Genomic DNA, 22688 nt, shown 5'->3' with positions numbered 1-22688 from the left:
ATTCTAAATCTTGCTTTTTCACAAAAATGTGGCAAAATTTTATTAGCAAAATGTAAAAAATAAGACAAGTTTTTTATTATATAAAAGATATTTTTTAAAGATCAAAATTTTCACTTATCTATTTTAGCATAGTACTAAATTTATATGTAGCAATAGATGAATATTATTTAAATAAAAAGTAAAAACAAATTAAATATCGATTAATGAAATAATTAAATTTGGAGATGAAATATTGATATCTTTGTTAATGATTCACATAATTTTTATTTACTATAAGATAATTCTTAATAAGAACCAGAGACCTGCAGAGGTACCATTAATATACGGCCCAGCCTGGCTATTTTATTTAAAAAAATTTAGGCCCGACCCGTGTATATTTTAAAAAAATTAAAATATGGTCCGGCTCGTGTACCCGTGCCAAAACAACGAAATTATCAATAAACAAATAAAAATACAGAAAAAATTTTGGGTAATTTTTTTTATATTAGCTTATTTTATTAACATACTTTATTTCCTTCTATTGTTAAAAAAAAGGTAAAAAAAATTAACGTTTTTATTTATGGGAGGGAGTTATGAAGATTTATACGAGAAAGGGAAATAAAAAAAAATAAAAATATGTATAGAATAGATATCGGTTAAATTTTTGAACAATAACGGCTATGATCCGATACCGTTAAATTCCTAGTAGCTATATTACCTAAAATGACTATTTTTAACTTGCGCTATTTAAACACAATATCGTAAATGGTAAGATTTACAACCACATATTTATTATTCCTTGCATTTATATATATGAATCCCGAGCAAATATTTTCCGGAAATGATTTCCACGTATTACATAAAAACACACACCATAATCATAATATAAAAAGTTAAAACTTTAAAAATTATTATCAGTCAGATACTGCTGAGTAAGTCTAAAACGGATTATTCGATTCGATTTGATTCGTATTTTACGAATACGAGCACAACTATGAATCGAATATGAAAAATGAGAAAAAATATTCGTCGAAGAGTTTTTATTATTCGATTAGAATTATTCGTATTCGTACTTGTTAAAAGCGTCGGACTAAAGACTAAGATAATTTTTTATTCAACAATTGTTTATAATCGTTATATATATATATAGTATATATGTTTAAAAAAATATCTATATTAATACTAACTCGTTTAGGCTTATAAAAATAAGATCAATTTAATAATTTAATTTTTAAACTTGTATTAATAATAACCAATGAGATAAATACTAATATTATCCATCAGGCTCACTAAGTATTTAATAATTACGGCGAAATAAATAACAATATTGGCTTACGGTTTATCAACACCTTAACATATTCCCCCTTGAGAAGCAGCTAACAGAGTTAAACCCTTCTCGTTAGGAAGAATTACTACCTTGCATTATCTCGAATTCTTTGTGTCTCCTTGCTCTCTATTTTACTATTTCCCTGAGCGTCTTGACATCGTTCTCTTTAATTTAATTCCTCCGTTTTTGTGTTCCACTGCTTATATTGACGACCGGCTTGCTTGGTATTATTTGGTTCCAACGTTCCCCATCTTTCTCGTGTTATCCATCAACACCCCAAACTTCTTCTGTCTTTGCCTCATTGGCTTGTTCTTCCTTCTTGGTTGCTCAATCATATTCTCCTTTATCTTCTTTTTGTCCTAGAGGATCAAATATCTTTTAGCCAGTTTTAGTTTTGTCTTTTTACTCTCGTTTGGTTCAGTTAAATGTTTGTACTGGTCCGATAGTCGCTATAAGTTGAACGTCCAAACTAGGGGAGAGTTTATGGCGAATATATCTTCATCACCTTGAGAAGAGGGGATTCCTTTTAAGCCTTGCGAAATGGGTACTGTATGAAGTGGCTTGATTTTGTCATTTGTTCCAGGCTTTAATTATGTTTTATAGTAGTCAGACTTTATTTCGTTTTCTATATCATTCATCCTATAATTCATGTCATCGATGTGGAGTGAATACTGCCACCGTTGTCGCGATTCTTTCGTCGACGAATTGTTCCCACATAACCTCCTTCATTATTTCCTTCTCTCCAGCTAGCATTGTGAGACTTAGAGTGTTCGCTTTATCATACTTGTTACCCTTCGTGGGGAGTGCACTTGGATCGTCCACCTTGCTTTGCCCACGGTTGACATCAATTTTGTCGTGTAGATCATCGATTACCTTGTTCGCGTAAGCCGTGACCTCTTTCACTGGCATGTTGGCATTCAATACAGCCGTAGAATCTATATCAATGTTTTATAATGAAATGAGTTGAATTCTTTCTGTTTAGTCCTATAAAAATACTATCAATTTATACAATTTGATCATTAAACATATATTAATAAAAATCAATGAAATAAATAATACTAATATTATTCACCAGACTAAGTATTTAAGATAATTACGGGGAAATAAATAATTGGCTTACTAAGTACTTGCGATGATTAACATGTTGGGTTATCAACGCCTCAACAGTACTATTCGAAATTATTTGTAAAATTCGTTTATATTCATAATTTTTATGAAATACTTTATTTTTTCGTTAGTATTCATATGTAAATAAAAATATAAAGTCCATATTAAATTTTCATGGATTTATTTTATTTTTATTTCATCTTTTTTTTATCCATAAGAAGTAAAACATTTAATAGTTGTATGTATGTATGATAATTTAATAAAATTTTTTAAATATTAATATTATTATATATTTGTTTTAAGAATAGGAATAATGAATGATTCAATTAGTTTTTTGTAGGCCTATTGCTACCGGCCCGATATTATTTTAGAAATTTTTATTTTGGATAATTTTAAGGGGCCCTATAATTTTGTTATTTTTTAAAATAATTTTGGCTTTATTTTATAAATTGATTCAAGGGGAAATTAAAAATATGAGCAGTAAATGAATATTAAAAGTTTAATGATATATTATTTCATAAACGGATTAATTGATATAATTTTAAATTTATAATATCTAATCGGGTCGGTCCAGATTTTGTATAAAAACAATATTTCTAGGCGGCCTGGGTTTTTGGTCCTGGACTGCAGGTCTCTGATTTTAAATACATAATTTTTTCCACGTGTAATTATTTCTATAGATTCGAGTCTTACAAGTGGGCTTGTTTTCATTTTCTAACCTCAAGCTTGGCTCTGGCTTAGATTAAAATAAATTGGGTTGGCTTATAAAATTGTAAAATAATTAAAATACTAGACAAAAACTAGGACAAAACAATTAGTTTTGGTGATCAATTTTTGATCTTAATAATTTCTTTATTAATATAGTTATTAAAGAAATTTTACTGCCGAATTATTGCTTAAGCGCCGTTATAAAAAAAATTATTAAATTATTTATAATTAGTAAATCGATATTTTATACTTAGTAAACTAATACAGGGTTTATTAAAAAAATTTTTTTTTTACATTTTGTCTTAATTATCTTTTATTAGTTTATTAAGTAAAACATAAGCCTCAGAACTCAAAATAAATGTAAAAAAGAACAATAATTCAGCATGGTAACTTTCTTTTACCACCACCAATGCCTTCATTTAAAAAATAATAACCAAATCTCTTTTAAAGTTTAACATTTTAGTTTATTGTCTCAGGGTTCAATTTAATTTGACCCCGATTATTTTTTAAATTTTAGACCCAGTTTTTATCATTTTACCGTGGTTTGGGTTTTTAAAATTAGGCTTATCCTTTTAAATGATTTCAGAAAATCTAGAGGCTATTCAATATTTCAGACAGATTAATTTTTAACTGATTAATTCATGTAATTTTTATAAAAATCGACGCGGTCTAAGGTTAATATATTTTTCCGAACCTGCATGTCTGTATTTATTTTTATTCCTAATAGTAGGTAATAGGATTATTTTTGTATTTGCCTCTGTATCCACATATTCATTTTCACCATTTCATCTCCCGACCCTCAACAGTCTACTACTTCCCAACACTAGAGAATTCTTATCAACCGTCCATTCTATTTATATTTTTTAGTTTTAAAAAGTAAATATTATTCGAAAATAAATTAGTTGCATTTTTAGAAGTCCTCATCATTTTATTCCAATTTTATACAGAGAACGAAAAAAATTAAATGAATTTATCCAGGTTTTAAAAAAATGTTTAACTTTTGAGAAAACGCGTAAAGCATAATAAATAATATCTGGCAGGTCCCTCTCGATAGACAACATGACGCCGAAACTCTCCCCTCTCACCAGGTTACTAAAATATAAAATGATTTGATCATAAAATGGATACTGACTGAGAGGGTACTCTCTACATTTCAATGACATATTTTCATCTTACTCCCTCCCCTCCCCATTAGAAGACTTTTGTATCTGAAACAATTTTTTTGCTTATCTTAAAATAATTTTAACAATGTCTAGATTTTTACTCCCTTTTAAAAATAATTAAGGAAGGAAACAAAAATTTTTAAACATTTTTTTTATATAGCTTAAATTTAAAAAATCGTAAAGTATTTTGGAGGTCTGTAAAATACGGGGCAAGCCCATTTGAATTGATCTATCAAGGCACTCTTCTTTATTTTCAACTTTACTCAGTCACATAAATAATATTATTAATATAGTATTAAAACAAGTTTATATATAAATACTATATTGTTATTATATTTCGAATGCAAACAAAATATTTAGGTAAATAAATATAAAATTTTTAGCTAAATAATAATTTTCGATAATAAACGATTTTATTAAGATTGATAGGACATGCTCCAAATTGTTAGTGTTGATCAAATTTTTACCTATGGTGGAATGCATTCTAGGTATTTTGCAATATACGAGCTTAATAGAACCTTATTTACAATTTAAATCTCCTTTGCTGCATTTCAATCATTACTAATAAGCTTTAGATGCTTAGTTTTAAAAATTGGAGGGGTGTCATGAAATGTGTATTAAAATATTTGGAAATAATTTCAGATTTTGAATTGGATTCAGTTAATTTATTTTAGTTTAAAATTAGAATAAATTACTGTAAAATAAATTATGTTTACCAAATTCTTCTTCCATCTTTTTTCGTCACCTTTAAGCAAGGTTCACTATAATATTGCATTCTGGTGCTCTTTTTATGTCCGTTTTTAATGAGCGTTATTGTTTCATAGTTATAAACAGAGTATTTCATTCCATTGTCCATTAAAATTTATTATGAATGAATGATAGGGAACATAGATCACTTTTTTCTAAGGTTCGGACTCGGGTCTAGTTGTAAGAGGTAGCCTTATCTTATATCTGACCTGAAAAGGAAAATAGTAGATATGAGCCAGTGAATATTGAATGCTCCAGTATATAATTTTTCAACTGACACGCTGAATTTATAGTAAGCGCGATTCGTTCAAGCGATGCGAAATTTTTCTCCCAAAATTCACATAATCAAGCCAATAATAGGTATAATTTATAAATACTGAGCGCAAATGAAATCCCATGAAAAACATGTTGGTACGATGACAGACGAATCAGCTATCATTCCGCTAGCGGTTAATTTCGCATCGCTTGAGCGAATTGTGCTTACTATAAATACAGCTTATGATTAATTTATTTAGGCCCGTTCTTGATCGGGTTTTCAGGTCTGATTTTTTTAATGTTGATGTTTAAAATAAGTTATGTTCTTTATTAACAATTAACTAGCGTCTAATAGATCCCTGGTCATCATGTTTTTTTAATAAATATTATACATTAGAGGTCTGCAAAATGATTTTTTCACAGCCCGAGCACCCATTTTTTAATACAGACCGAGCCTGAATAAAATACAATTTGAGTTTGGACATTATAATATCCAAAAAAATTTATGTGTATTTATTCATCACCACCTTATAGAAAAGTTTATTTGACAGCGATAATTTAATCAAAATAGGGGAGACTGGGGTTAGGTAAACCTCGGGACTTGGCAAACCACTTAATCTCATTTTTAAATTAAATACACCAGAAGATTAAAATTTTATCCTAATATATTTTTTATTAGTTTACATTTATCGACAAAAAATCTTTTGAAATAATTAATTATTAGAAAAATAAAATTTTGATGAAATTTTAGAAAGATTTTTACATGACAGAATTTTAATTTTTATTAAAATATATAATCATTTATATGTAAATTAAATTTTATAGCAAAGTTTAAACACTCTTCTATAATGGGAAAGTTTTATGAGTATTTATTATATCTAGATATTATTTCAATCATGATTTATCAATTTAGAGCTAGCGTGGCATGCTAAACCAGACGAGTCAATTATGGCAGTTAAATAATAAAATTTCACTTGAAAAGGCAATTTCATGGCTGTTTATGATTAGTATTTAGGATTTATGCTAAGAAATCATAATCTCTCCTTATATAACCCTTATTTTTTTATGTCCAAAATGTTTATTAAATTAACCAAAATTAAGCTTCAATCTTTATACATAATTAGTTTCAATTTATAAGTGTTATGATATTTTGAACAATAAAATTATTCTATTCGTATCAAGAGTTGGGCACTACCGCGAATACTTGTATCTAAGATACAAGATCCTTTTGTATCTTGTACTTAGTATCTTATTGACATTTTTAATAAGATATTAGTATCTGTATCTAAGATCCTTTATTTTGAAAAGAATCTTGTATCTTTTTCATTTTCTTTAAAAAGATTTATTTTCTTTATTTTTTCCCGCTATATTTTAAATATATTGATAACCAAAATTAGTTGGAAATTTGACAGGTCTCAAAGATAGATAGATTAAAAATAACAACACCAAAACTAAATAAGAGAAGGATATATTTTATATGCAATATTTTTTAATTTGTAAAATGTTTAACAATCATAGTAGTGAAGATGAAATTATGGAGATAGGTTCTCCTGAATCAAATCCGAATCTTAAAATTCTAGATGGAAAATTTTATAAAGTAATTCATGTGAAAAAGAACAAGGTACAAGCTGAATGTCAAAATTTCACAAGTAAAAAGTTTATTAATATTCAACAAACTCCTTTACAAACTTTGTTAAACATATTAAAGTATATTATACATTTTTATTTTATAATTGTCAACATAATAATACCTATACTTAAGTCCCTCTTAGATAATTGTTATTAAAAATTTTTATAGAAGATGGTCGATTATCAAATTAAAATCATTTTGGATCTATATTTTTTAGGGGTGTATCGATACAACTTTTTAGACGCCGATCCCATATTCCCGATATTAAATTGATATCGGCCGATTACCGATCCGATATCATATCTAATTTTGTATTCTGTAAAGATACCAATGGTTTTAATTTTTAACATACTTTTTATTAGTATAACATCTATAATTTAACTATACCATAACTTATGTCTTTTAAATATATTATAATGATCAGTTATAGTTTATATTCAATTGCAATTCTAAAAGTATATATAAAATATTTTTGTTATTAAATCACTTTTATATAATAAATAATAACATTAATCTATACATAATAAGTAATAATCAATTATATTATGAAATTTAAAATAAATATTTAAAATAATATTTAACATTAATATATCGAAGATTTCTTTTTAGAAATACCAATATTTCCAATTTATCAGAGGTCAGCTTGCAGCGATAATAACTGTCAATATCACCAGCTTCACTAAAAACAGATTCTGAAGAGAATCTCGCACACTTTTATAAACAGAATGCGCAAAAAAAAAAAATTTGGCAGAATGTTTATTAATTAATTAAACATAATAATTTTCTTTAATGCATTCATTTTAAATTGATTAAATTTTGTAAATAAATACTGTAATGTAATTTTACTTATATCATAAATAAATAAAAGTAACTAATAAAGTTAAATTCTACCTTTTTTTAATTATTTTATTAAGAGCCTTTTAAAATTGTTTAATATTTTTATATATCAATTGTAGCTTAAATATTTCCTCTAATAAGAACTTGCTGAATAATTATATATAAAATATATTAGGGATGTGCCAATATTTTTTATCCGATCGGATCGGGTCGATTTCACCCATTTTAAAATATCGGTTATCCGCTAATATTATAAAATTTGATCCGATATAAAATGGCTTCTTTAACAAAAATAAAATGTTATAAAATTTAAAAAAAAATTAGAAAAGAGATTTAAATGATATTTATATATATGATATTACAAACGCAAGAATTAATAAGTCATATTAGAAAATAAACTAATTTAAAAAATACATAAAAATCACAAACAAGTAATGATAAATAATTATTAAAGATAATAATAAAATAAAACTAGTATATTTGTTTTAAAGATGCCATTTAGCCATATACTCCCAATATAATAGCTATAATTAAAACAACACAGAAAATAACCTGCAAATTATAATAAATCATTTGATTTAATTTTTTTTTCAAATTTTCAACTCCCATTAAATATACTACTCTCCCTTCCCTGTTTAAGCTATTTGGGCAAAAACTAATATTAAAATCCCTGGTTATTATAATTAATTTATTAATAAATATTTTATTAATTATTGCAAATATTCATTCTTATATGTGTATGCTATGTTCTTCACAAATAAATAATAAAAACTATATTTTATAAACTATTCTAATTTAATTGGTAATGATAATTTAAAAGTATCTTGTATTTAAGATAATCTAATTTAGTAAAAGATACAAGTATCTTTTTCTGTATTTAAGGTTCATTTTTTTATAAAGAATCTGTATCTGTATCTAGATTCTTTTTCTGGAGGACCTGTCCAACTCTGATCATTATTAAAAAATAAAAATGCATTTCAATTTATTATGGCCTAAGTAAATTTTCCAGCTAATTTTGATTGTCATTATATTTAAAATATGGTGGAAAAATAAGGAAATTAATACAAGATTCTCGAAGAAAATAAGATATATACTGTGTTATGTAAAATTTTAAACATGAATATTAAAAAGAATCTGTATCTGATTCTTTTCAGAATAAAGGATCTTAGATAGAGATACTAGTGTCTTATTAAAAATGTCAAAAAGATACTGAGTACAAGATACAAAAGGATCTTGTATCTTAGATAAAAGTATTTGCGGTACTGTCCAGCTCTGTGGGAACATACCTCAAAAGCCGCGTTGAAAAAGGGTTATTTCTAGAAATGGCTATTATTTCTGATATTTGTCTCTTTCATCCTTCCCTATATTTTTCAAACTACAGATTTCAATGCCAAAAAAATGATTTCTAAATAAAAGAAGTTACTCTAAGAAACATAGAAATGGAGGTGAGTTAGTAATTTCAAAATTATATCATACCGCTTCCACTTAGTTCTATAAATAATTTGTTATTAATTTTTATATTTAAATCTATTAATCATTATTTATTACCCTTTTTTTAGATTTTATATTAATTTTAAACACCCCCGTGCACGTCGCTATATAGGGCAAAAAGCGTGCTTTACGTACCTTTTCAAAGCTTTTTTGAGCTCGTTATTTTATCGGAAGGAAGGGGATTACTTATTTTTTTATCTAATCTGGACTAGAATATCTTTGTAATTTATTAAAAAATTGAATGGAACGTCGAGGCGGATGCTATTTAATCAAAATATTTTGCTTTTAACATTAATATTGATGCCTTAAAACTATTTATTTTTGTAAGAATTATAAAAAAATAGATAAATTTTGCTCACCTTTATTATTCTTTTGTCATGCGAATGTTATTAATATTATTTTTTAAATCATATTATTATCCCCCTTTTCAGTAGAACACATAATATGTATATCTGCATACGTATTTTTGAAGTCTATAATAATCAATTTATAACATGGCATTTAACCTTTTGTCACATATTTTTATAATATACATCATATATATATTTATTTTCATTGGTAAACCTTTAATTTTGCCAAAACATTATTGATTTTAACAGAATTATAATATATTAATAAAACATTTTTCCCTATATAAAAGTTCTCTGTTTTAACGTTAATTATATTCAAGCTCCATCAGCTTAAGGTCTGGAATGGTTTTTATGAACTTGTTATTGATAATGTATAACGTGAAAAGATTTTGATAAGATTAAAAATATGTTTATGGCTAAATTAGGAGGGAGGCCTAAGTGATATGAACTTTGATAATTTTTTTATTCAGAGCTAAAATGAAATTAAATAAATATTTTCGGTATAAATAAAATATCAAGAATTGGTTCACTCCACAATTTAAAAAAGTAAGTTTTAACAAATTCAATTTTTTACATTATTATGGACAACTTACTTGATTTTCTATAAAAAATGTTGTATTGATAATGTACTCCAAAATTAAAAAATATAAGTTTTAACAAATTAGAACAATTTTTACATTATTATGGACAACTTACCTGATTTTTTATAAAAAAATGGATTTATAATGTATATTAAGCAAATTATACAATTATGAGAGTCTATCGGTATCAAGATGCCATTTTAAGTCATATACCAGTATTGGATACATTTGAAAAGTATATTTTAACAACTCCGTAAACGGGCATTTGATTATAAGTAGATGAAATAGGGTATACTAAAATTCAGAATTATATTGGAATCATAAAATCTGAATATAACGTATACATTTTTTAATTCTTAAAGACTTGATTTTGTAGGAATTAAGTTACAGCATTTGTATCAGACCTGGAGAGATAACATTTTAGGTCAGACACGGATTTGATTTTTTGGCACGACCTGGATTTTCTTGATCATATTTTTAAAATTTCGTTATATTTAATAATTATATTTTTAAAGAAAGTTGAAAATGAGCTAAATGAATAGTGATCAGGGATGTGAACCCAAACCTTAACTCTCATGTTTTTGCTGAACCAGAACCCAAACCCCAACCCTTTTTAAAAGTAGAGAAGGTATTAAAAAAAATTCATAAAATAATAAATAATATAAAAAAAAATTTCGTAGAATCATTTTACATTTTCTTCGCATTTTTCAAAATTTTTACCTAGATATTCAATTTTTAAGTTTAATTTAATAGCAATTATGTAAATATAATATATGTTAGCGTCAATGTGTTTTTTCTAGCAATGTGATTTTTTCAACTTTAAATAATTTTTTGAGCGCGTTTTATTAAATTTAAAACTTTGATTTTATTCGGAAATATATTCTATCCAGTTTGGAATACCTCTAAAAATTTTAGACTTCGCCATGAACTTTTGAACTTAATATAATTTATATTAGTTTTCCCATAGATTTTTTATATAAATTACAAATGACTCAAAGGTTAACGGCAAAATTGTCTACAATTTATAAGATAGGCATTCTAAACATGCTAGAATATATTTCCAGTAAAATGAGATCTTTGAATTTAAAAAAAAATTATTTAAAGTTGAATAATGCAGCGAAAAACACATTGCCGCTAACATGTATAAGGTGATAATAGTTTTGGCTTGTTTAATTTTGTTTGATGAGTCCTTTTCGGGTTAAATTCAGAGTTATTAAATGATACCTTTAAAGTTATCTATATACAGATACATTGTCTAAAGAGTTATCTTGATATAGATACAATTATTAAAATGTATCTAGATACAGATACAATTTTTTTGTACTCTTATATAAGCTTTGCATAAACCTAAATTAGGATTCTAGTGAAAATATATGAAATGAGTTAAAAACTTTATTGATTAGATATCACAATCATCAAAATATAACTAAAATAATGAAATTTATATTTTAATATAATATATGATTAAATAATTATTAGATTTCAATGTTGCAAATTAAGGTAATGCTAACTAAAATTTTCGTATTTTTTTGTAGATATGGCAAACATTTTACTATCAGAGATCTGTTTTCTTTATTTTGAGAGATTATTTTAAAATATGCTCTATAAATTGGCCATGAAAAAAACAATGTCTGGACTTGTTGATTCTTCATTATTATTACTTCTTCCTCTTCAATACTATTAATATTAATCTAAAATGAATTTTTTAAATTAGTAAAATAAAATAAAATTAGCCAATTCCATTGAAAATAAAAATGGCAGATTCCTTGAGTTGCATTATGATATCTTTGTCTGGTTTATTGATAAACTCGCACATAATATTTAATGAATATTTATATATAATTTTATTATTTTTTATATATATAATTTTTTATTAAAGTAGTCTTAATATTTTTTAATTTATTAAAGTAGTCTTAATATTTTTTAATAAATAAATTTTGCATTCAAGTATTTTTATTTATAATATAAAAAAGCGTTAAATAAAAGTATATCATATCTTAAAAAGTATCTAAAAACAGATACAGATACTTTAATCAAAAATCTATCTAGATACAGATACCGCATTTTTATATCTAGTTACAAAACTTTAACAACTCTGTTAAATATAAAATAATAAAAATGATTGTAAGATAAATTATTTTTAAATTTTTTGTTAGTAAATTATCTTTATATGGAGTAGAATAAAAAAAAAATTAAAAATAATGTTATTTTATTAATAAATATTTCTTTATGCTATCCAAACCCCGAACCCTATTTTTACTCTGAACCGGGACCTGGTCTTGTCGAAGGGTTCACATCCCTGTATTAAACGTACTGTTATATGATCTTCCAACTGATTTTTTGTAAATATATTTTATTCTTTAAAAATTGGCTCGGTTTTTTATTTTTTCTAAAAGAACCCCACCTAGATTTTAAATTTTTAGGCTCGATCTGGATTTTTAAAATCATACCATTTTGGAACCGTTCTGGGCCAAGCCTGCAGGTCTCCGAGAGTGTTGTATCCACCTCTAAATTTCAGATAATTTTATGAAATTTTTCGTTAACTTTAATATATTATATAAATCGGAAAATCGATTTAAATTATAATGGATTTTAAATTTTGGGTTAACTTGAATATATTTCAATCTATGGAAAATCGATTAAAATAAAAGAAATAGATAGCCATAGAGGAGAGATATAAGTGCCTTAATTGACATTTGGAAAGAATTAGATGTAGATTAAAAATGTGGTTGCCGGAAAATTAAAAAATTTGGGGATGGGCGGACTTTTAGTAAAATATTAATGGGCCGGGTTACTTATGCACAAATTCTTAACGGGCCGGCTTTGCAGATCTTTAATACCAATATATCCGATGACTTATAATACTACCACTTACGTAACTACTTTTCTCGGAACCGTGCCGCAAAAATTTTCTTTATGACTTTTATCCTAATTGTTTTCACATAATATAGTTGATTATTTAATCAAATTAGACTCAATTTATATAGAAATATAACTTTATTTCAGAGATGTGAACCCGGACCCTGAACCCTCATACTTTGGCTGAACCCGAACCCGGACCTTTTTTAAAAGTGGAGGGTTCGAGGTGTCATAAATATTTTTTTAAATTTTATTAACTTTTTTTGTGTAATCATTTATTTTATTTTCGCGTTTTCTTCCAATTTTCTTCCTGGACTTCCATTTTATTTAGAGATTGATATAATAAATTATTTTCCAGTGTAATAATATTTTATTATGTAAATTTATTAATATGCTATGTTATAGAAATACGTTGATTATTTTGAAAGTGAATTATTTTGTAGTACAAGTAATAATATTTTAATTTAAATGATAATGCACAACACGTTGGTCCTCAATTTGTATGATGCGAGAACGATTATTAAGTTTGAAAGATTGCTATAATGATTTTATTATAGGAGCATGTGAAGTCATTTTGTCGGAAGATGATTGGTGCCAAATAAAGGACCTTACTAGTGCATTAGTTCCTTTAAAAATAACCATATTAAGATTACAATCAGAACAATTATGTTTATTTGATTTTAAGGCATATCGATTAGATGCCGATTAGATTTAGAAAAATTTACTTTTTTTACGGAATATTAGAAAACATGAAAATTCGAGAGCAACAATATTTGCAAAATAGTGTTGTATACCCTTCTATATATTTAGACCCTCGATATCAAGTTTTATTGAGTATTGAGCAAAAACAAATGGCTAAAGACAATTTTAAGGATTTATGGCATAAGCAAAACTCCATTATTTACTACCTATTGGTTGTAGTGATAATAATAATGATAGCAACATTGATGATCTTGAAATTTACTTTTAGATAGATAAAAAAAATCAAATTATCATCAGATAGAAAGGAGGATCAAAAAATGCCTATTGCATTTTTAATATAAGTTCACAGAAGTTAAGAGAATAAATGAGAATATAAATATTTTGAAATTCTGGGAAGAAAATTCTTCAATATATTCAGAATTATATATCTTATCTAGAATCTTCATGGCTGTACCGGCGACACACGCATAAATTATTTTATTTTAAATTTTTCATTTGTAAATTATGAATATGTATATTAAAGTATAATAAATGAATTTAAAAAAAATCTTATTTTGAGTCGCTATTTTTATGTTCCCTGAACCCGAACCCCTGGACCCGGTTTCTTTCAAATTTTATTCTTGAACCCGGACCTGGACCCTTTTTTTTGTCGAAGGGTTCACATCCCTGCTTTATTTAAATGTATTTTTAAAATGATATTTTTATATAAAATTTAAAATATTTTTTTTCAATGTTTATGGTAAATTATTGAATATATCTAAATTGAAAGCTTGCGTCAATGTGCGTTTAATGCTTATAGCCAAATTATTCAATCTCAATTGTAGATTGAGTTTCGAATTTTTAATTATCTACTATTGCGATCATCATTTGTATTGTAAGAGATAGAAAAAAGGTTGTTGCATGCAACATCATAAAATTCCAATCAATATAAACCTTTCTTTAAGAGGAAAGAAAAAAGTTATAAATAATAAGAACCTTGCTAGTTCGATTTTTTAAAATTTCTTTATAAAATATGAACCGAGTTTAATATGTTCATTCGGGAATCAAATGTTTCAATTTTTTTATATTTATTTATTCACAAGATTTTTCACTTTCTATACAGTATTTCGATCAGAAACTTGCTGGCCCGGCCCTAAGTCCGGCCCATGTACACCGGCCGGGCCGTATTTAAATTTTTAAAATATACTAGGGCCAGGCCATATTTTAATTTTTAAAATATACTAGGGCCGGGTCATAAATTTTTTTTTAAAAAAAATATCCGGACCTTGCCGTATATTTTGAAATCAACATTATTAGCTACAAAAATCAAAAATAAATATAATATAAATCCAGGCCTGGCCTGAAAATATAAAACTCGGGTCGGGCCGAAAAAAAATCCGGGCTGTGCAGTTTCTTTTTTGAAACACATCTACTCCCCATTCTTTGACCAAGATTAAGCTCAATTTTAAATTTTAAAAAATTATTAATTATATTAATTTAATCTAACATACATGTTCACATATTGCCTTCAAAATATGAGCATATATATAGTATATCAATAAAAAAACGGAGAAAATCGTTCTCTCTTTAAATTAAACTTGAATAGATTCTGAAAATTCTTGATAAATTTATATTTATTTGATAATTATAAAAAAAATATATCCATCGGTTCCAAACTGAATACATAACCATAATCACTGCGGGACCGATTTTAAAAGCGAATCAATAAAACGAGGACACTCACTATCTTTTGATATCTTTAATAAGTTGTCCTAAGGCAAATGATTTTTTTTCGAAAGAATTCCATATTTGTCTAATAGAATTGAATTTTAAACATTCGTTTTAAAATAAATTGAATTGGACTCATATCCCATTTGATCTGCTATTATCGTCTTCCCTACTTCTTTATTAATTTTATTTCAAAAGAAATATTAATAAATCTTCCTTTTTTGTAAATAAGGTTAATATATTAAAAAGGAGAACCTGCAAAAAATCATCTATTTTAATAAAAATAAAATCTGCTGGATATAAATATGGAAGATTCATTACCTAATCCTATATCCGGTACATCTCTAGTATTTTTGAATTGAAAAAATAATTTAATATTTAGATTTGATCTTTATACTTTTTATTTATATATTTATTGCATCATTTTAAAATTTAATTTACATAGTATATTATTAAAGATATTTTAAAAAAATAATGTAAACTCTTGATTGTTATAATAATTATAAATTTTTAAAAACACGTGGAAAAATTACACAACTAATTATTGCAAATTTATTTGAATATTATGGCTGATGAGCAATCCATTATCTGTATCGGATACATTAACAGTAGTACATACAATATTTGTGAATCGTTTATTTCTGAAAAATTGGATGGCCTAGATGCTTCCTCTATAGATGTGACACTCTATATTTACTAAAAAAACAAATATTTGAGCTACAGTGATGCAAGGGCATCTCAACGGTGTTAAAATGTTACAAAGCTCATATATATTTATTGCTCATAAACTAAATTTTATACTGATATTATGTTTATAATGCATTAGTTCAACAGTTTTTTGGAAATATTTATTTAACAGTTATATCTATTTTTCTTTACATCAATTTTTTTTATAAATCTGAATCTCAAAAATGATTTAAATAACAAATTTAAGATCATGAGTTCTACAGATTGTAGCTGCCAGATCAATTCCATGTTGGCGAAAAAACATTTATAGCAATCTAATCATATATGGGAAATAATTTCTATAGTATTGCAAAGATGAATGACGCTATGTGCTATTCTATATCTCTGAAAGAATTAATATGAATTTGTCAAGTTAAGTGCTTTCTCTTTCAAAAACCTTCCATTGACTTAGCAATGACTGCAAATTCGATTGAATACCTCATTTAACAATTAAATTTAGAATTATAAAAAACATTTAATAAAGTATCATAATGAGATAAAATCCCTTTACAATTATTATGATATGAAGAAAGAACTAAAGGTAAAACATTCAATAAGATATTTTTTAAAGAACATTATGGATATGATTGAGTTCTTTAATTCAGGAAATATTGCCAGAGCTATAATTACTATGTCACCTTTACATAGTTAAAACACAGATATTCTGTTAAGAATATTTAAATATCATAAATACCATGGCCGCATTATGCCCCCGATCCCCATTCTTTTTAAGATAAATCTCTTTAAATCATTATCAATAAAGGATAAATTTTACCTAAAAAACTATATAGCCTATATTAAATACTTTTAAAAAAATTGGAAGAAAGCAAACATAAATAATACCTTATCACAAGAATCCGAACTTTAACGAATATCGGTTAGGGGTGATCCTTTAACCCTTTCATGCACAGAAATTTATAAACAAAAGGTCCGATTTTGCACAAATAAAATTTTTTATTAAAAATAATGAAAATATATAGCAAAAATCTCATATTATTTTATTTTTAAAAATAAACAAATATTTGATAAGATATTACAAAAATTAAAATGGAACATCTGCTTTCCCACTGTGCAATAAACATATTATTATACAGGTTATAACAATTTCAACTTTAAGAGAGACAAACGCCACATCACAAGTATTTAATCTAAACGATGTTCATCTATAACTGTTGAACAATGGCAATTTCTTTGCTCTGATTTTATAGGTAAATGTGAGACGGCACATCTCTTTAATCTCCAGAGGCACTTTCTTTATACCAACCCTTCTAACTTTTTTCAAGTCATACAAGGTCGGACTTTGTGAAGTTTATAGAAATCAAGATTCAATTTGAGGAGCCTATGTGTTATTATCGTTTATATGGATATGAATAAGCAACCATTCAAAATTTATTAGGCATTAGTTTGGCTATTGATCATAGAAGTAGGGAATTAGGCTCCAATATTTCATCCCCATTAGCATGTTTATTGCTAAAAAATTATTCCAATTTTAAATATTGGCAGATTTAAATCTTAAAATAATAATAATTAAAAGTACTAATGAAAAAATATATTTATTTTACCGTTTCATACTATTGTTTGCAGGTAAATTAGTTTAAAATGTCAAAAATTTCTGAAGAAAATTAGATACAAATAGTTGAATTATTTTTTTATGGAGTTTCAGAATTTCCGATATTTATCTGCCCATAAGTTTATTAATGTCAATAGGTGGTATAGGAATTAATCAAGGTTCGGTTTTCCAATATGTGGGAGAATATAATAAATCAGCTTTCATTAGTTGACGGCAATTCTGTATAATGGGATTCATTGAACATTATAAATATAATATTATAAATAGGATACGTTATATATAAAAATAATGATATATATATAAATCAATGTTGAAGTAATATATATATATCAGAGACCTGCAGAGGTACCATTTTCATGGCCCGGCCCGGATTTTTTTAAAAAAATTTTGGCCCGGGTTTTATATTTTTAGGTTTGGACCGGTTTTTTAAAAAAATAAATTATATTTATTTTTGATTAAAAAAAATGATTTTAAATTTTGTCTTACGAAAGAAAGAAATGTTTGATTAAAAAAATAAATTATATTCATTTTTGGTTATAAATACATTTCAAATGTAGGTTGAATTTTGTACTATTATGCAAAAATTTGAAAAAAGTGGTAGGTTATATTTTGGGCTATCGTAAATGAACGGGCTAAAAACTGGGCTGAACCTTTTCACATATAAACTTATTAGAATTATTTTGTAAATAAAATCATATTTTTACAATTTTATCACTATTTCCTAAATAATGAGCCATACAATTATAGTATTTTCTAAATTTCTTCTATCAAAATATATCTCTAAAGAGAAAAAATAGATTCTATGGTTGTGAACCGTCAAATAGCAATATAAATATCTAAAAATAATTTTGAATACTTATCAATAATTGTTAATATCCTTAAAAGAGCTTAGGATATCAAAAGTTTCACACGTATTTTTAAGCGCGGTGACAAAATTTTTAGCGGTTTAAATTCGGACGTTTATTACATCGAAGTGATATTAAATATGTTTTATTATTACCTCAATATTAGTTGTATTTATTATTATTATATGTATTGATCAGTAGATAAATGAATGTTCTTTATTTAGCCCCTTCGGCTAAACTTAGTTTTTAGCAGGCTCAACTATGCTTACTTTTTAGCCTCTTCGGCTAATCTTAGTTTTTAGCAGGCTCAACTATGCTTAGTTTTTAGCCTAACAGGATTGGCTTTTTGGAAAATATAGCTCAACTATAGAGAAAAGCATAACATGCCTGCTTAGCTGATTTTCTTAGACACGCATACGTAGATTAAGCCAATTTTTAGCCAATGCCCAATAATGATCTTCCTTAAAATAAAATAAGTCGGGGAAATTATATAGTATACAGACTATAATATCTTTCTCAAAAAATATGTTATATAAATTTCATTAAATTTAAGACGGAGCATATAGTCAAATAAGATTTTTTTTAAAAAAATTAGTCCTTTAATTTCATTTTATGAGCAACCTTAAATTAAACCAAGTGAGCTCTTACGCAATTTTATGTGAATAGCCACTGATTTGAACAATTTGTTTCAAATTATTTATCAATTAAATTTTTAACTGCCATAAATTTATAATGTTTTTCTTATTTTAATAATCATTGGCTAATAAATTTGTTTTCAATTAATTGCTTTTAATACTTATTCTCATGATATAAAAGCTTTATAAAATTAAAGTTAATAAAAAAATTAACACCATCTCAACTAATTTTTCATAGATTTTTTTCCACTTCTACTACTAATAGTTATTTGTTTTCCTCTTCAACACGAACATCTACATCATTATTTTTTAAAATACACAATATATAATCAGTTTAAAAAATTAGCTTTTTATTTTAATATATACAGTGTTGTAAGGATTTAATGAAACATATTGACGATTAAATTAAAACTCATCCATATAAAATTATTTTCTATGCAAAAATAATTAAAATATAGACAAAGCATTATTGGAAATTTTTTTATTACTCCTTTTGTTATTTTAATTATTTTTGCAAAGAAAATAATTTTATATGGATGAGTTTTAATTTAATCTTCAATATGTTTCATTAAATCATCACAACACTGTAAACAACTCCAACTTTATATTCAATTATTCGATTCTAATAAGACGTCAATTTCTACTATAACAAATCCAATTTTTTATAATAACATTACTGGGAGGAGGAGAATGTTAAATAGCAATAGAATAAACCTAAACATTAGTAAAATATTATTATTATATTATATATTTTTTATAAAATTTATATGATCTATTTATTAATAATTGTGTCATGCATGCACATAATATCGGATTGATCAATTTAAAAATATCCGATATATTAATTTATTCAAATCGGGCGGCTATTAAAAAATCCCGACTTAATTCTAATATAATAAAGATAATCAATAAATAATCAATTTTAAATTATAGCTTTATCCCCGACTAGCGGCTTGCGGAAATCTTTATGGTTAATATCGATTAAAACATTTCCCGCTTTAACACCATAAATTTCTTGCTTGTAGCAATAAGCGGTTTATTATTATGCTCTATAAATTATGATATCAACTATTAATTGCGACATGCGATGATTAATTAATCCTGTATCTATTATAATAATCCTCAAAAAATATTAATCAAATTTAGCCAATAGTGTTCTTTTAAAAAATATTTGTCCAATAAAAATGATTATAACGTACTTGGTCCAAATGTAATCATTATACCAAACTCAAACATTCATCCACTTATTTCTGACACATTTTTCCATCTTCATAAGATTAAATTTTTATACTTATTAGTCATATTATTTTTCTAAAATAATCAATTCAGAAAAAATCAACTTGTATATACTCAACCCATAGAAGGCGTTAAGATATTCATAACTATAAAATCTAACAAATTTTATTTAGATAAATTATTAATAAAAGAAATGTACTCAACCCACAGAAGGCGTTATGATATTGAGCTGCAGGCTAAATATTCATTTTTCATAACTATAAAATCTAACAAATTTTATTTAGACAAATTATTAAAAAAAAGAAATTTATCAAATCAGAAAATTTAGCTTAACCACTTGCATTTTGTTTGATTATATATTTTAAAAAGGTCATATAAGTAAATATTTGCATTTATATCATTCTCAGTTTAGTTACACCCTTAGAGTTGTAAGATTGAAAACATCATAATTTATGAGTTATCACTTCTATGAAATATAATAGGTCTGTTATTTATTATCATTGTAAGCAGTTTAAATTTTTTAAAATTGGCTTCAAGGAAATTTAAACTTCAATTATTTTATTTTGATGAGATCACGAATATTAAGGTAAAATAAGAGAGGACATGTGCCTCCCTGCTGGATCCTTTCATCAGAGTCTATGAAATGTGGGCTGAATAAAGAAAAGTTTTAATGTCACAGTATGTCTCTAGGAATTAGGAGTAAAACAATTAATGTTCACGAATGTTATTAAAAGCATTTTTAAAGTATACTTTGATAATATCCATGTAGGAAGAAGATTCTGAATATAATATGAATGGCACTATTTTGACTTCTCCCTTAACACTGAATCCTAATTACTATGTATACCTAATAAGTTTAGACCATGGATTTTCTTCTAAATAGCTAATTGCAATGGAACGAATTATATTCTTCTCATTTGGCTATTTATTAAAGGAAAGATTCTTTCAACATTAGCATTATGAGCTGATATAGAAAAAAATAAAGCTTGCTATAATAGCAGTTAATTACATTTTAAGGATTAGAATATAAGAGAAATCAGACCCATTTTTATGAAGAGCAGATTTTACATATTCAACTATCTGATTTTATTTTTGACTATTTGGGAACATTTTTAATTTCTATCCAATGGAAACATTCAATTTTTTTAGGGTTCTGACTAAGAGCAAAATATAATATGCTATGTCTACATTTAATAAATTTTTTTCATTGCATCTATTTATATTTTTTGTCCATTTTTAACATTTGTTTCAAATATTACTTCTACCTTTGATAGATTTTATTTTTTTCTTTCTTTTAACAAATCATCGCCTGAGATTTATATTATTCTATCTCCACTTTTTTCTGTATTCTTAATATTAGAAATACTTTCTAATTTTTTTTTTAAATGTGTATATTTTATAGCTCCTCATCACTTAATTATATAAAATACCATGATTTCTTAAAAAATCATTTTTATTATTATTCTAAAACTGGAGATATTATAAATATCAAATTTTATTTTTATTATTTTAAAAAATATTATTCTATTCTCCAAACAAATTCTCTTTAAATCTAAAAGTTTTATTGAATTATAATTACTATTGTAAACACCAACAGACTAAAATTTTATTTTAAAAATTTAAATATAATATTTATATTGGAATGAATAAAAATTATGGTAATATTATTTTTCTTAAAATAATAATAAAAAATTATCTTTTTAATTTTTTGTTTTTTGAACCAGTAATATCAAGATCTTTATATAAAACCATACAATCAGTTAAGAAATAGGGAGATGGAATAATCTAATATTAGCTTAATTTATTTTATAAGTTAAAATTATAATATTTTTTTATGTAAATAGATTAATATATTCTTAAATAATCAATCTTATCAAAAAAAATTATTTTTGACAAAAATTAGAATAACCTCTAACTCAGGTGACAAAATACTTATAATGATTTAAAATGGTTTAACCTTTCAATCAGAGATCTTATGGGAAGGCTTGCTGCCCATGGGGTGCCAGGTATTATTTACAACGTGCTTGGGTCAGGACTGGGTTTTTGATAAAAACCCTAAAAATATTTCATTTAAATTTAGTCTATTAAACTATGGCTAACTTCAAAATATATTGCATTTTTTTTCTTTAATAATAATAAATTTCAGTATTGCAAACAAAGTGATTGCCTAAATACACTTAAATATTGTTTATTTTCATTTAAAACAATTAATTAAATTTTGAAAATGGGCTTG

The 22688-nt window shown here is 25.5% G+C and overlaps 1 protein-coding gene across 2 annotated transcripts in view; it reads left to right on the top strand.

Annotated features, from left to right (window-relative positions):
* LOC135925099 (cyclin-dependent kinase 18-like) overlaps positions 1-22688 on the top strand; it is a 55289-nt gene that overhangs the window by 8662 nt on the left and 23939 nt on the right. The gene's annotated exons all lie outside the window — the stretch shown is intronic.

Source organism: Gordionus sp. m RMFG-2023, chromosome 2, assembly GCF_954871325.1.
Source record: "Gordionus sp. m RMFG-2023 chromosome 2, tfGorSpeb1-WG-v2, whole genome shotgun sequence".
Lineage (NCBI taxonomy): Eukaryota > Metazoa > Nematomorpha > Gordioida > Chordodea > Parachordodidae > Gordionus > Gordionus sp. m RMFG-2023.
The sequence above is the reverse complement of the archived record's forward strand: the minus strand, read 5'-3'. Positions and strand labels throughout refer to the sequence as shown.